Source organism: Schistocerca gregaria, chromosome 6 (genome assembly GCF_023897955.1).
Source record: "Schistocerca gregaria isolate iqSchGreg1 chromosome 6, iqSchGreg1.2, whole genome shotgun sequence".
NCBI lineage: Eukaryota > Metazoa > Arthropoda > Insecta > Orthoptera > Acrididae > Schistocerca > Schistocerca gregaria.
Genome location: NC_064925.1, coordinates 509,719,601 through 509,736,725, shown reverse-complemented (window position 1 = coordinate 509,736,725; position 17,125 = coordinate 509,719,601).

Below are 17,125 nucleotides of genomic sequence, written 5' to 3'. Positions count from 1 at the left end.
TTCATATCACCATCATTTCATAAAATACACTTAGATTCACGATTATCCTCTAACCTTTTACGCTCATCAGAAGTTTCTCTCCAATGCACTACATTAGTATTATGTTGTAATTCCGTGATCTTTTCTGGCAACTCTTAGATTTCTACACCCTGCTTTACATCAGTATTAATTTTATGTAAATTCGGTACCAGATTACCTTAGTGAGCCACTTGAGCTTCCAATTAAACATTACAGAGACCACAAGTGACAACTGTTCTGAAGCGGGTCATTATTGTGCAGTATACTGGCGAGAAACTCCGGACAAACACCAATGGCATGAACTGCCCCAAGGAGGAGAGTAGGGCTCAGATGCAATGGGCAGTCCTACACACCATGGAGGCACTGCTCCAGTTGATTAACAGTGTCTTCGACTGGCTTGTTCCAGACCTGTAGTTCGTCATCAGTCAGTGTTTCTGCGGATGCCTAGTCTCCCTTACAACCCTGACTGAGAGCAGAAGTACCTGGGAACAGAAACATTGGAACAGCCCACAGTACACAAAACATTTTTCAAGTAAGTTTTACTTGTTACGCTTTTGCTGGTATGACAGCTCAATCAACCATGCAAAACCACTGTTCTACCATTGAAATACAGCATCAAGCACGAAGCTTGAAGCGGCAAGGTGCCAGGGCACAGAAACTTAACACATCACTTCAGAAACGACTTCATTAAAAAAAAAAACCTTTGAACACTTAAAATTGAAATATTCCAAATGAATTTAAAGAAACAAGGAATAATTTAATATTTGTAAATTGAGAAACTTCCAGTCGATGTTTGATAAATTAAAATGTGAGAGTGCATAGAGACTCTATCAAAATTACCTCAATAAAGCACAGTATGAAACTGTTGCATTACCAGATAAAAAAGGAAAAGTATTCAGGTATTACTAGTAAGGCTAAAATGCCACATTTCGTTTAACTCTTATAGCTAAGAAACCGCATCACTAAACGTTTAATCAGTTCCGTACAGCCAATGAGCAATTATAAAATAAAATGAAAAATCAGACTTGCCTATATCGTAGAAATATTACTTAGGATGTCTAAGCAGAACGTAAATCACTAAGCCTAGTCCTGTAAGAGAATGTATTCATAAATTTAGCAACAGAAAGACAGAAATCTTTAATAATGTCCTCCGCTGGACTTTAAATTAAGATTCTCAGGCTGGTTCCATAAAAGAATATATAGATAAAATTTTAACTAGAAAAAAATGGTTCAAATGGCTCTGAGCACTATGGGACTTAACATCTTAGGTCATCAGTCCCCTAGAACTTAGAACTACTTAAACCTAACTAACCTAAGGACATCACACACATCCATGCCCGCGGCAGGATTCGAACCTGCGACCGTAGCAGTCCCGCGGTTCCGGACTGTAGCGCCTAGAACCGCAAGACCACCGCGGCCGGCTTTAACTAGAACACCGATATGGCTTCAACTAAAATAGCGGACAGTGAACTTACATCTTCAGTACACAAAGGTTTGCAGAACCAGCTCCAAATAACATTCACAAATTATCAACAGAGATCAAGGCCCATAGAGAAAAATACCGGTAAGATAAAGAATTTTACCTTGTAAGCTACTCCAACTATCCTGGAATAACATCAGGATTTACTAAAGTCTAAAAGCACAGGGCCTGCAATTGTGGCCGTGCTGTTCTAGGCGCTTCAGTCTGGAACCGCGTGACCGCTACGGTCGCAGGTTCGAAACCTGCCTCGGGGATTGATGTGTGTGATGTCCTTAGGTTAGTTAGGTTTAATTAGTTCTAAGTTCTAGGCGACTGATGACCTCAGAAGTTAAGTCGCATAGTATTCAGAGCCACGAAACTCTTACGGCACTTCAGGTAACTCCGAATAGCGCCCTGCACAGTTTACACATCAAGGTGATTACCAAACAGTCGCACCAAACGTTCGGCAGTCCTATTTTGCCCCTGAATTCCGTAGATAATATATACTAGACGAAGTAAGCAGTCCTGCACCCAATACGAGCGACGTGCTTCTCGTGCATGTAAGCTGACAGAACTGCAACACGCACTCTGGCTCAAATTTTGATTTAAAGGTGCTAGTAGCGCCCATGTCCCACATGACTGGCTGCTTCTATCCCCGGATGGCCATCCTCCAGTTATCGGTTGTCGACGACTAAGAGCGAGCTGATGCGGATCAGGGTTAAGTATGCGTGGCAGTGAGAGCGCCTTTCCCCTCAAGGTGTTTCCTTATCTAAGGATAAAGTGATTACATCACGTTTTGGAATTCATGATGACACAGCTGATGGGTCAGTTCAAGAAGAGGAAATATCATATTTGCGCCATTCGTCGATGATGTTGTTATCTTGTAGGTACGTGTGTTTGGATACAGTTGAAACACTTTATAGACAAGAAAAAAAGAGGCACTGGAGTAGCTTAGGAGGACAGAGTTTTGTACACCTATAATCGTGCCTCGATCTTAAAACTAGCTCCAACGTGTTTTCCTTTGTTTTAACTCTTCTGCACTACCCTGAAGTCCTTGAAGATTATGCGCAGGACACTGGATGCATTCATGGAGTTTTTCAAATCTCCACTCATTGCGTCTCTTCCTTTATTGCTTAAAATTTCAATAGGCTCTTGATCCCTACCATTTTCATTAAGTTTTTTGGCCACTCCTTGGGAAATCTGGCATTCCTCTAGCTGACTGTAAATGTTGTTCTACTATTCCAGTCCAACCTTCTGTCTCTCTACAAGTTTTCCATGTGTACCTTCCCTTTTCATTATGGAAAATAATTTTCATTTTAAAACACTTGATGTCTCCACAGATCTGTAGGGCTATCGCTCTTGTCTTGGTTCTTAATATCATATTATGTAGTAACTCTGCTTTCAAAATTCTCTGCTACGTTTTAGTTACACATGGGTAACAAATTTTCCTCATCCTTCTCAAAGTTTTTCGATTCCTAAGTTTCTTCGTACACTTTTGTTGAAGTTCATCATCATTTGCTTGTGACATTAGCATTGAATTCTATACGACGATACTTCACGCTGCTCTTGTTAGACTTAACAAAGGAACTAATTAGACATTGTGTCACTCATCGAGTAATTGGTTTTGGTCTATAATGAGGTAAAATTAATGAAGATAATATAATCAGGTTCAGTATTATCAGTGACACTGTATATCTTTCAATGAAAGTAAGAGAAGGGTGATGGAGTGTGACGAATTGAGCTAGGTAGTGCCTGTAGAATTATGGTACGAAATGAGACATTGAAAGCATTAGCCGAATGTTATTATTTCGACACTAAATAACTGACAACGACAAATGTAAGGAGAGTATAGAATGCAGTTTGACAGTAGTCAGTAAGGCTTTTCAGAAATAGAGAAGTGTGTTATAATCGAATGTAAGTTTGAATATAATGGAGTCTTTATTACAACAAAAAACATTACGAAATATTGTGTTAAAGAAGAATGCTGAAGAATGGATATGTGTGAATAGATACGGAATCGAATCAGGAATATTCAAAATCTATGGCACAACCTGACTATAGGAAGTGGTAGGTTGTGGCGTCAGGTAACAGCTAATTTGGTGTAGGAGTGAACTACAGGGGAAAGCCAAAAATGTTGATGGAGATACTGTTGAATTCATTGAGCAGGGTCAAATGGGAGCCGATCGCAGTAGTTATGGAGAGATAAAGATTCTTGCACAAGACCGAACAGCATATTTAGGTTTTTTAGTTGAGTAGTCAGACTGAAGTCAACGTTACCAACAATGACCAATATAACCAGCAGTATTTTTTCTTCTCCCGTGTTACTTCACTACCACAATGTTAAGTTTAATTAAAATCTAATCGCCTTGCTGTACAAATTTGTCATTTACCCCAAGGGGTCCAAATTTCTAACGTTCCAGGACTTATTTCCTAAGGCATTAGCTGTTTTCGTCGTCCTCCAGATAATCTCATGCTGGCTAAAATCTGAGAGCCAAATTACGTTCTCTCGGATACTAATGTTAATGTAGAACATTATTCACAACTAATTCTTATGGTTATACTTCTAGTGATTCTAGTGGAGTGATTTCGATCGTCGTCTGAATCTCTTCTACGTTACAAATTGGCAGGAAGTGGGACAACGTGATGGAGCCGGGAACATTGTAGAGCATGCTCACTGTGGTGTTCCAGGAGATGTAGTGCCAAAGACATAATGTTGCTGAGACATAATGACCTCCAAATCACAGGCTGAACTTACTCTGAAACTGTACTCCTTCCCAATGTGCTTCTTTTCAGTGGTCAATTTGAACATGAAGCAATTTTTCCAGATTACAGTGCATGAGCACATCAAACAGCGCAGGTCGGGGAGTTCTGGCAGTGAGGGGTATACGGAGAATGGACTGCCTAGTCTGCCCGTTTCCTCGACTTTAAATGCCATCGAGAAGAAGAACTGCAGCACGTGCACATGCACCAGCAACCATCCAACAACTGTCAACCACAACAACTCACCACTTCAAAGTAGAAAGCGTTCGTAGCGTTGAATGTGGTAAGGCAGGGTAGCGCTGAACCGTCGATCCTGTCGCAGTGACTCAGCATCGATGTCTGTAGCAGGGGAAAGAATGGCTCTCTACAAACCATCAGGCTTCACAACAGCCTAACCGTGTACCCAATGTCGACGGTCCGCCGCAGATCAAGTTATAGGTTGTTTTCCCAGTTACTTGAAAAATCCATAAAGGAAAACATTAAGCTGTTGCAGATTCAACCTAGAAGATAAGGACAGACGCAGCAAAATTCACCAGTCCCCGTGTACAAAAGCTTTATCGTTAAAAAAAATTTTTACAGTTCAACAAAGTCACAGAGTTTCTATATGTTCGTTGTGCGGTCTGAGACTCCTTGATATCTTTGCCAGACTAAATTGAAATTCTCCAAATTTTTCCTTAAATAATTAATTAATATCACTAAAGAATCAATCTTGTTCTCATTTAACGAAATATTCCACTTTAAAACCGATCTTCTTGACCACAATCGCCGATAAAGTTTTAAAACAGAATTTAATACAGCTCACAGTATCGATTATTCCCAAAATGTCAATATGTGTCGACTTCTCGCTAATAAGACTTTAAACTAGTTAATTATTTCAGATCGTCCACACTCCTGATAAAATTCTGCCAGAATCTCTTCAAGAAATCCGAATTTTAATAAAATATCCAAATTTCACACATAAGTAATATTTATGATGTATGTCGTAACAACAGAGTAAACTGAGTGTTTTAACTTCCAACTCGAAGTTTATTTGACAGTTGATAACCAATTGACACCTTATTACCAACTTTATCATTCCACCTTCAACATTGAACTCCTTTTCATTTTATAAAAAAAAACATAAAAAATATTTTAATAATAGTCAGCATGATGTTTCAATGGTTCTTCCAGCCGCCGACCGTCGACTACGATGCAATAGTGGTTAGCTATCGTCGTCCGCCGCGTCTGGAGTCCCCACTGGATCATCTTGCTGCCACGCTCAACTTGAAAGAAAAGAAACAAAATCTTTTTAAATAACAAGTCTCCACATTTACAAATATATATTAACATTTCTTACCTGGCGTCACTCAAGCGATAAAGAAAGGCGATGTTTCCTGATTGGCCTTTTGTAACACCACAGGGTGCCTGTCGAAAAAAAAATTCGAGATATTTTTATTACTGTTTTCGAAGGTATATACATTGACGAACTATTCCCCAAAATACTACGCACCACCTTCAAGAAGTAACGATTCTGTGAGCGTTTGAAGCCGAGTGTGCACCTCACGCCTCAACGCTAGAGAACCGATTCCGCACTCACTTTTCCTCTGATTTGCCGGAGCACTGTTTGGGCTGTTCTACTCAAAATGAAAACGAAAGTAAAGCAATAAATCTGTTATCAACCCGAAGGTTGGTTTCAACACCAAAGTGCTTTACTAAGAGTGGTCCTATTGGAGATCGAATACCGTTGTCTTCTTCTACGCAGCTTTTGGGGTCCTGCAGTTTAACGTAGACCGAACCACGGCGGAAAATCGTCGTTTTCCACAGTAACTAACGTTTCCAGAAATCAATGAAGTAACAAGTGACAGAGAAATATTTTGACAGCAATTGGGGAACGAACATGAATCCTTAGCAACTGTAGTGTGACACTTTATCACTTTCTTCCAACTTTATCTCCCTGCTTCTCCGTCAGTTTTCCTTAGTAGTACTGTGCAGATGTCGCATGACACCTCTCTCATTCTGCCCATGAGAATATCCCTCAGTTTTTTCTTATTAGAGTGTGACCAATCCCCTGTCCGAAGACACTGAACTACCGTCTCAGCTGACTTACGTGTGTGTAAACTGTCATTTCGTCAACTATATCGATAAACTTCGTTACGGTTCCGACATAATTTATTTGAAATTAGAATTAGATATTAATACCTTCAGCTGCTGACGGGTGTTGATATATATCAACGGGAACAGATGAAAGTGTGTGCCTGGACCGGGACTCGAATCCGGGATCTCCTGCTTACATGGCAGACGCCCCATCCATCTGAGCCATCAACAGCACAGAGGATAGTGCTACTGGCCGGACTATCTCGCGCACGCCTCCAGCGAGACCGACATCCTCACCTTATATGTCCACACACCACTTTCGTAGCGTCACTACCCAACACACTCAGTACTCGTGGAAGACATTCTCACCAAGTCCCGTAAGAGTTCGGCTAATATCTGTGAATCTACACAGAAGAGGAAAATTATGGCCCGTATTGCCAGAACTATATCCTTATATGAATATGGTGTCTGTTCTTTCGGGCATGTCCCCAAGAACAGACACCATAACCATATAAGTATATAATTTATTTGGGTTAGCATTCAGATTATCGTCTTGACTGCTGGAGCAATTTGTACTGACTCTCTTCGTCACTGCTTCCAAATGCAATCTGCATCATATGATTCTCTTTTCTTTTCAATTTTTAAATAATTAATTTTTTTTAATTTTTCTCCATTAAAGCATGACGATATCAGCTTTCCTTTTTTGCTTGTTTAACACATGGGAACGCATTCAGCCAGTCGTTTGCAATTGTCTCTTTTATTAAAATTTGCGTTAGTCGTTCGAACTTTTCAAAGGAATAAACATTAAAATTTATTGATGAAATAACTTGTTTAAGTATAGTGCCAATCACGTCAGTTTCATTTCAGTAACAATAACAGAATGGGAACTATCTTTTGTTTCAAAATTCTGACCAAACTGTTAGGTACATCTCCAGCCTGGTCGTGTCGTTATTAGCTTAGATATCGCTTTTGTAAATCTTGATAATTTATTTTTCTTTGTGGAATTTTTTTCCTCTGAAGTGTTTCATATGGTCCATTGTCAAGTAAAACAGTACATCTACTTGGAAGATTTGGACTAAGCTGTTCCTACAATCACTTTCTGTGTTGTGTAGTTTATGGTGGTTATCTGTTGCGGATCTACTCTGGAGAACAAATGGTGTTAGAGTCCTCTCGATCTTAAGAACTTCTAAACTGTTAGTAGGCTGAAGATGACAGTAAGTAAAACAAATGCGTGGTGGGTTCACTTGGCGTTGCGTGTGAGCTACTTGAGCGCGTTCGATTCTGCTGCGCCGCGCGCCCTCCGCGGTGAAAACTCTTCGCATCGATATTAATTCGATTGTCTTCCTGCGGTTCCATCACAGACCTATGCCGATTACGGAGGACACGAAGTTTTTCGACAACAGGATTCCATGTCGAATTTAACTGGTAATCGCCGTCACGATTAATAAAAGACTCATTGTCAGACAGCCGTATTTCCACGGATTCATTAATAGTAGAACTCCAAAAGTTAGACGTATGGGCCAAAATTTTGGTCTCATTGTAATTTATGGCATGACCAGTGTAAATGCAGTGTTAGGCGATGGCTGGCTTACAAGGCTGAAGACGGCGAGTATGCCGCTGATGTTCTACAATGCGATCCTACACAGTATCCGTCGTTTGCCCTATATAAGATTTGCCTCATTCACACGGAATCTGGCGCAGCTCTAGGTCGTCTTTGACAGATCCCAACACAGACGAAATTTTTGCAGGAGGGAGAAAGATTGCTTTCACTTTACACTTTCTTAGTATTCTGCCTATCTGCGCTGAAATATTACCTGTATATGGTAAATTGGCAGTCGTTTTCAAAGCCTCTTCCTCTTCTTTGTTTCGTCGTTTACAGGTAGGCAGCGCTCTCTCCAATTGCTGGGACGAGTACCCATTCTTCAGAAATACAGTCTGCAGGTGCTCCTGTTCCGGTGTCAGAACTAACGTGGGCTCGTTGAATCAATGTCTTCACAACACCCATAGTTTGTGCCGGAGGGTGGCAACTAGCAGCTTGCAGGTAAAGGTCAGTGTGAGTGGGCTTTCTATACACCGAATGACTAAGTGTGCCATCGTTCTTACGTCCCACCAATACGTCTAAATACGGCAGGCAACCCTCCTTCTCTAACCCCATAGTAAATTTTATATTTCCGTGTATCGAGTTCAGATGTTGTAGGAACTCTCGCAGACGATCCAAACCATGAGGCCAAACTATAAAAGTATCAGCAACATAGCACCAAAATAATGTTGGTATAAAAGTGGCTGATGCGAGTGTTCGCTCCTCAAAATCTTCCATAAAATTATTGGTCACCAGGGGAGATAAAGGACCTCCCATGGCGACATCGTCTTATTGCTCATAAAACTAGTTGTTAAATAAAAGATATGTAGAGGAGAGAAGGTGTTCAAACAGCGCTGTAATGTCAGCTCCAAACGTATTGCCAATGAGATGCAGTGAGTCCACAAGAGGTACATTTGTAAAAAGAGAAACTACGTCAAAACTGACCAACAAGTCACGACTTTGCTGCTGCAATAACTTAAGTCTGCTGATAAAATCACAGGAATTCTATACGTGATGTGGACACTTGGTCCGATTTAAGTACCACTGTATCCGGGTCTGCTCGCAAGTTCTGCATGGCTGCCCTCTCCATAGGCGAGATGTTGCTCTTCGGCGGTGTAGATCTTGTCAACACACGACACTTTCTCAGCTTCCTTCCTCTGTAACAAGACGACGCACAGATTCTTCGATGGAACTCACGAAGTCCAGTAGTGGTGGTGAAACAGGTGTAGGAGAAAAACTGAGACCTCTTGCTAACACAGATGTCGTCGCGTCATCTATAGGTTTCCCCGCCAAGTTAATAACGGATCGTCGAGGAGGAATTTCCTCCAGCATCTGTGTCGAAAGTCGGTCAAACTTCGCTATTTGCCTCATCGTGGCTTTGTCATGGCTCCACCATCCACCCAGTCCCAAGACAAAGTAACAGTCTTGCTGCCAATTCTAAATCATGATAATACATGTCCTTCGATACGGAATCCAGCTCACGCCGACTGAAACGAATCCTTTCTCTCACTAATGCCACACTTGCTTTACGTTTGATGTTATTTGCAGTGGTGCTATTAATAAAATGCACAAATTTTGCTAATTTTGGAATAATACACTTGTCTCTGCAACTTAGTAGAAATATCAGAGAGCTCAGTAGCCTTGCTCTTTTTTCCGTAACTTATCGAACCTTCGAATACACTACACAAGTTCCTCCCTCTAGAAATGCTTGACGTGAGATTTAGAACTTTCCCGGCGTATATATTGTACCACAAAATTTCGGGCGAACTGCGGATATTTGCAACTTCCTTCCACAATATTTCGGCGCAGAGTCTTCTGGCCATCTTCAGGTGATACGCGCGATAACTCCCTGAGCTCTGATATTTAAGGCCCCTCTGGCACATGCGTAGTGGATATATATATTTATTACCTTTATTTTATTTCATTTTATTTGGGTGTCCGTGAGAATATAGTACTACGGAATTGCATAATTTAATAAATCTACACCATCAAACTTTTCGCCCATATCATCTATAGTAATCTGTTTTTCAGCTAAAAGACTTATTTGTCCACCAGTTCCTTCATATGTCTTTTGACCTTCTGTTAATATATCTCCACTGAATTCAGCTGGTAGCTTACCAACATATTTTAACATTCCAACACGTTTCAGACCACAAACTATATCTTCAGTATGATTATTATACTTTAACATTTTTCACTAACATGTATGTTTTTAGTTTCATCCTAATGTCTGGCGTACTGCTCTCCTTTGTTAATTAAACAACAGCTTTAAACTGTCTCCTCAGCATAATTCATCAAAACGTTTTGAATTTTTGATTCACTTAATGCATAGTCTTATCTACAAGGAATATCACCACACCAATCTTTTAATGGTTTAATTGGTGATAAATCTCCATAAACTTCTTTGTGATGACGATATGGAATCATCTGTTTTTCAACTTCTCTATTTTCTTTAATTACTTTCAAAATATTATCACCTAAACCTTCAATTCCTTGTTTTACTTGTTTGATAACATCAATAATTGGCTGACGTTCTTTTCTATATTTTTCATACTGTGTTCTTCATTTTTTTTTCCAAAGCTTGAATTGTGTTTTCAATTCTTTACCTTCCTTTCTATTTCGCCTAGCTTTATTAACAACGTCCAGATCGTATTTTTGTCATTTATTAAATAAGAGAAAATATTATTTGAACATTTCTACCATTTGTGTTGAATGTTTTATGTTTGTTATGAACATTTATGTTCAATGTTTGTGATTATTTTAACGTTTATGTTTCTGAACTTACCTTCATGTGGTTTTCTAGTAATGTCTGTCATAAAAATTTTAACTAATCATTGCAACATTTACTACACATCTCTTTAAGATCATCAAACTTTAAATCGCCTCCAACAAATTCATGATAAATATTATTTAAATTTGTATCATCCTGTCCAAAAATACTTAAATAATTGAGCTTAACTCTAATTGTTTCAAAATTTTGAGTAAGTTTGAGCTAAATAAAAACAGTCTATTCCTTTACGTCTTCCTCTAGTAAAATATTCTCTAACTGTATTTTGATTTTCTAGAATAAAGTCATCAAATACCGCTACAGAATTTTCTTGGAATTCATCTAATGGAATAATTTCATCATTATTTTCAATAAAAGTCGCTATTTTCTCTTTATGCCTACCTTGAAATTTTTCAAACTTCTTTATATATTCCTGATATCATGGTTGATCTACGCTTTCAAATAGACATACAAATGATTAACTTTAATCTGACTGAACCATCCTGGAGTTAGGATATAACTGTAAATCATTAATGTAGTTTTTCTACAACAACTTTGTCTGATGGTTGCACATCGAGTAGAATTTGGTAAAGATTTATGATGTTTAATTTTTATTTCTTTTGGGGAATTCTTATTTTAGGTTCCCAATCAGTATTCATTAAATTAATTTATTTTTTAAACATGAAATGATCAGTTTATTTCAACTGAGTGACAAGACATCTTTTCTCAAAAAAGTTTGACAGTACCTTGATGACGTAGCTCTAGTAGTGTTGCACTGGTTGGTTTTTAATTAACTTTTTTAACTCCAAATATTAGATTGAAACTTAATAAATTACTTCATGACAGAGAAACAATAGAAATTACAACTGGCCAAGGCAGTTTGATAATCTTGGAAAAGGTTTTTCATTCGAAAAGTCAATATTCACATTGAAGCAGATGAAATTTTAAAGAGTTATTATCGAGTGTGATGTAAAACTGTATATGGATATAAAAGATAGTACTGGAAGTGTGCTTGGTTTTGGTAACCAGATTGTTGAGGCTAATGCAAAGACTGTTGCTAACAATGATCCTAATATTATACCATTTGGATTAATAAACATAAATTTTAATTTGGCTGATGGGATGTTTGTAAAGCATACTGACCATATTCCACAAGAACTAATGTTATGGCTTCATTCAATCCTAATGCAGAATTCGGTGGACCAATAATTCATGAACCATATTATCCTGTAAAAAATCCTGTTTTTGATCCAATTCAAAATTTAGAAATAACAATAACTGATGAAAATAATAATCTGATTGACTTCAATGGAGCTACTGTAACAGTTGTTTTAGGAATGTCTTAATAAACTTTTTCCTTAATAACTCAGTGATAGCTAAATTAGTTTTTGTCTGCATCATGAACAAAAAACTAGGTTTATCAGATTTATTCATTCCCTGTCAATGAGAAGACTAAAAATAATTTAAATGTGCACCACAAGGATACTGAAAGTAACATAAATATTGGTGATGGATGGCTTGGTCCTAATCAATCAGTATTATTGGAAGTGATGGCGAAGATTATGCAACTTATGATGGAAAATCCAATTAAAAAGTAATCAATAATTATGTGGCAAACCTTTTTGACTGTATAGCCACAAAGAAGGAAAATAATGTTATGTCTAGATTAGAGCACCTTTTTATTTTCACATCAGGTTAACTGCATTTGACTTCATCTCTTGCTGATAAAAGAGGTATGAAGGGGCATCTTCTTAATAATAGAAAAATATGGAAATTGTGTCAGCAGGAGAATTAACAGTAAGTTTAACATGGTCATCAAGTGCCAGAGATTCTATTCTTCACTTGTCTGATTATAATGAGGCTGGAATTGAAATAAAAGACACAATACACGGAAATTGGTGTAGCAATTGGGAAATATGAGCCAGATGATGAGTTAGAACAAAGGGGAAATACATACTCAAAATTTGAAAACTTCTGATATCTTTCTATGAAGTTGCAGGACTGCAAGGTAAGAATAATTTTGAACTAGATATCACGAATTACTCAATATAAATTTGATATGTCTTATTTCATATTTGTTGCATTTCAGACAAATCGTAAAAATAATAAGTTATTCGACTCTTCACTATTCGATCACGTTAACATACAGAATATATACTTGTAAAATCGAAGAAATGAAATTTTCCCATACGAGATGTTGAATATTAATCTTCCAAATCATTTTTCAAAGCATATGATGCATTTCTCGATTTTAAACGAACTACACAACTGAAAGGAGATCTGCGTATTAGTCCACATAATTTCATAACGTATTAACCGGTCTACGTCATTAATATGACTCAAAAAAAGAATACTGTAATATTACTGAAAACGCCTACGAAATTGTGTGCAACTTTTGATGATAAAATTCCTGCAGAAACTTTAGCATGTGTGGAAAGAAGAATCTTACATACAATGCTTAATACAGAATACTTACTGAAAATTTTTTATTATTGATTTTTACTTATACATGAATGAGTGAAAAATTTAAAAATTTATAAAAGAGTTAACTTCATGCTTATATGCGTTTTTGGAACATTTTATAAAAGATGGGGAAAGTAAAAAGAAAAAACTGAAAAGCTCAGCCAAAGTAGTCTTTGACAGCATGATGTTAACACTTTGAATTTTTAAATCAGTTACTATTTGGCTGAGAAATTAGCAAAAAATCGATCTATTTGAATACTGAAGGTCACTAGGCGCAGCTGGTGCTGTAGTGGGTCGTGCCACGAGCATAGCTCTTAACTCGACTGATGGCTGGAAGAAATGTAAGCATGATAAAACCAGCTAAGGTGCAGCCTAGTGACACCTTACTGTTTACTCCGCCTCTTATCTCTGTCACTGTCGCTTCGAGCTACACTTGTCTTGCAGCAGTTGAGGAAACCGTCAATAGATGGCCCTCACACAGAAAATTAATGTTACAATAATTTCGCTATTTCTCAATCGAATTTATTGATTTAAAGTCTAAACATTCATGGTGGTGTCTGTTTGTTCTATATCGTGTCTCCCTACCACTTTCGCGCAACGACGCTCTGATCGTGTTTTTTAGGGAATTAAGTAGTTTGAACCTGGGACCTGTTGCTGGTAAGGAGACGCCAGACCACACATGACATGTAGAATTCAGAAGAGTTCAGTGAGACTAGCGATGATATAACCAAATACTAAATTATCTCACCGTCAGCTCCACTGCACTCCCTGTAAAAGAATCTTAATACTAACTAAATATAGTGGAAAGGGTTCAAGGCTTTCCTATTTTTAGTTAGCTGGTAAAATAACGAAGAAAAAACAGTTAAGTTTACCATTGATAATTTTATTCTACTCACAAAACATCGTTTATAAATTGCAATATAGATGAAAGGAAATGTTTCAATACAGGATGGTAAAAACCAACTGAGTTCAACAAAAATGTGAACGAATATTCCCTGAGTGGTTTTCCAAGTTCTACAATGGATTGAAGGATGACCTATGCCATATCACATCTATAATCTCGGTTTAATTTAAGTTTCACAAAAGAGAAAACTAACAAAAGGGTTTACAACTATAAAAATGGTCTACAGTGACCCTCAATTATCTTTAATTACTTATTTAACTTGTCGTAAATTACAGTGGCTGATGTGGCTTCCCAATAACTAAAAATAGAAAAATTAATGCGTTTCAGATTTTTACTTCAAGTGGCAAATGTCAACACCATGAGTTTTAATTAACGATCGACACTAGTATTACGCAAAAAGGGGTGTAACAGATGAGACTTCTGCAGTTCTGAGTGAAGCCTTATGCGCTCAAAAATGCGGCATCGCGTGCGTTCATTACCTTGTCGGTGTTTAGGCAGCGTCAGGGCGACAGTGGCCGGCGCACCAGCCATCCAGCTCGCCGTCTCGGAACCAACTCTTTCTAACTTCTCCTTACTACAATTTACCGAAGTTGGTTTAAAAAAAACTATCTGGCTATGATTTCATCTGACCAATCAGGGTCTCAATGTTAACCTTAAGCTCTGCCTACCAAAATTCTGTCTATCCAATGAGAAACGTTATACTTTTCGTGGTGGGGCAATGTTTTTTAAAGTTTGCAACGTAACAGAGACGCTAAAAAGTCTCACGCTAAAACCTGCAGCTGGTGTGGTCCTTTTAGCGTTATCGTGAGATCTATACTGTTCTTCTGGAAGGCTCTATCTTTTAACATGGGCTGGAGGATTGTCCTAATGTAACAGACACGCGAAAAAGTCTCACGCTAAAACTTGCGGGTGGTAGTGGCCCTTTTTGCGTTATCGTAAGATCTATACTGCTTTTCTGGAGGGCTCTAGCTTTTAACATGGGCTGGAGGTTGTCCTTGACGTACCTGAGACTCGAAACAGTCTCACGCTAAAACGTGCGGGTGGTGAGCCCTAGTGGTTAGCTGGAGACGTGGGTGTCCGTCTCTTATCGTAGGGCCTTGTAGCTTAACATGGTTCTGCTCTCGGCTTCTGTCCTCGTTTCTCTCTTCGGAACTGCTTCTGCCTCACGGTGGGAAGGTACGACATGCATTTAGGCATTCTTGTCTTAGTCTGTGGCATTCCATTTGCTCACTCGTTACTTGTATTACTTTGGTTAATTTAATGACACGATTTATTCATAGCTATATGACATACTACTGGATTTCCTTATCATGTCAGGATTTTCATGGAAGGTGTTGGATTTGCCTGACACCTTACAAAAGTATGAAATGAAACTAATTGAAAAGTTTCCTATCGCTTCTATGTGATTAAAATCGATTTTAATAATCTCTATATAGTTCTAAATTTTCGAAAGTGTTTACGATTTTTTAGCTGATTTTATTTAAACTTCGAAGGTAAGCTAATTATAATCTCTAACAGCAATTCTGAGGAATACTAATTAACATTAGACTATAAGTCTGTGAAGAAACGGATAATTTGTTTCCTTTTGTACCAGCTATATCATCAGATACCAACTAATTTTACGAATTAGAAGCTTCTTTAATTTGTCAAAACTCACTGCAGATACTTCAACTGAAGAATATGGCCAAAATCTCACGAATCCACAAGTGCATTATGCATGGTCAGTGCTAGCCATTTGACGAAACATCATCTACTCTTGCTTCTGTACGATTTATCGCCATCGAGGAAGGTTTGAGACCTGTTTGTACATGGAATGGCATGTTTCAACTCGAATAATGTTGTGGCTCTGTTAATTCCGAGATGAGACTCTGGGCCGAGTTGACATACAGAAGGCAGACGCCTAAGGCTCAGTGAACACTTAGTGGAAGGTGTACAGTAGGGAATGTTTTGCACTTAACAAAAGTACAATCAGAAATATTACATTCTTAAATTGACAGCGAGAAAGAATGTAGTAAATGCATGGATAAAAAGGATATTGCAGAATTTCACAAAGAATATATCGAAAAGGTTGACATAGTTTAAAAAATCCTAAAGATAAATGGTCATTCTCCGTGGAATACAAGATCACGTGTGGCGACTGTCCGTAATTTTATATTGGCCACACAGGAAGAGCATTATTAACAAGTTACAAGGAGCATATTCCAACTAAAACTGGGGATTGCACACGGGGTTGGACGTTTGCTGGACATTTAGTGCAATTGGCTCATGCACCCAACCCCCCGCACAATATTCAGCTCTTGCATTGTGAAGGAAAAGGTGGAAGGTTAGACATTTTAGAGGAAATGCAAGTATTTAAACATTTACTACATGACAAAGACAACCTTCTTAATGACCAACACAACTGCGAAATAAAAGCTTCTTTGAAGGTTTACAACCATTATTCATCCACCGTAATGTTAAAGTGTGATATGCTTTACCTGTGCCAGCATGTGTCTGTACTCCTGTACTCCCGTAGGTTGAATAGCTAGGTGTATTTGTTTGACTCTGTAAAAGTTTGGACCCATCTATGAAGATGTCTATTAGTTACAAAGAAAAATTCAGTTACCTAATTAATTTTCATTACTATGTAAGGAGCAGCGCAAATGGTTAATTTGGCGTATCGAGCACGTTGAACTTGCACACAGATGGTCAACCGATATTCGGTATGCACGTTCTCGATTTAAGAACGGTGTCAACACTTGAGTTAAGTAGTGGATAATAACTTAATCGACCAACAGAATGTACGTGTAGTAACCGGAATGACGATCACCAAGTCACTACTCTAGTATAGAATATGGGTGCTACCACTTAGTGTTTCAATATGACCGGAAATTACTAACTTAATTAATTGCAATCGTATCCATATAAGTATCTAGGGAGGATAACGTCACCCCACCACAATCTACTGGATACGTAAGTTTGGTTAGACTAGCTAGTTCAGATGGAATTGATCTTACTCAATGACGTTTAAAGACATCCTTTGGAGCGATGCTTGCCTAATCACATTACAATTTAACCATTTTCTCGTCATCCTCCCATAGTTTAAACTAGTTCTTTAAGTAC